This window comes from Callorhinus ursinus, unplaced genomic scaffold, assembly GCF_003265705.2.
Source record: "Callorhinus ursinus isolate GAN/ISIS: 27379988/994484 unplaced genomic scaffold, GSC_fseal_2.0 scaffold15, whole genome shotgun sequence".
In the NCBI taxonomy this organism is placed as follows: Eukaryota; Metazoa; Chordata; class Mammalia; order Carnivora; family Otariidae; genus Callorhinus; species Callorhinus ursinus.
The window spans coordinates 22,439,659-22,440,349 of record NW_027397077.1 but is presented as its reverse complement, the minus strand read 5'-3'; positions in this window follow the sequence as shown (position 1 = coordinate 22,440,349).

Here is a 691-nt window from a genome sequence, read left to right as displayed (position 1 = left end):
TAAATAAATAAATAAATAAATAAATAAATAAATAAATAAATAAATAAACCAAAATCATTCACATTGATGGGAGTATGTCAGAGGTGCACAGGTACCAGCTAAGGAGCTCCCAGTGGCCAAAGCTCTAACAATTTGAGCCACAAAATAAAGTAGTAGTGGATTATAATCCAAAGCATAAAATAAATATTCATGAGTCCATACTGATAGAAGTGGTTGGATTAAAAAAAATAGATTAGGGAGAAGAGAAAAATCTGTGCAGAAAAATCCCAAATAATTTATGTAGATACCCCACCCCCAGGTGATAGTTAACTCTTCACTCCTTAAGTGTGGGCTACACATAATAACCTTTCTAAAGGGTACAGTGTGGAATCGGGGGGATAACTTCACACTGGAGAAACCTGACAAACACTATCCCAGCCAGGTGATCAAGGTTAACATCAACAGCACTAAGTCATATGGAGAATATATACCCTTGAGATGATGTGATAGAATGGTAATTTTCCTCTGTGGAAAATTCCTCCCCAAAATACATAACTCCAGTCTAAAAATAAGAAAAACATCAGACAAATGCCAATTGAGGGACATTCTACAAAACATCTGACCAATAAGCACTCGTCAAAACCGTCAAAGTCATCAAAAACAAGGAAGGTCTGAGAAACTGTCTCAGCCAAGAGGAGCCTATGGAGGATGA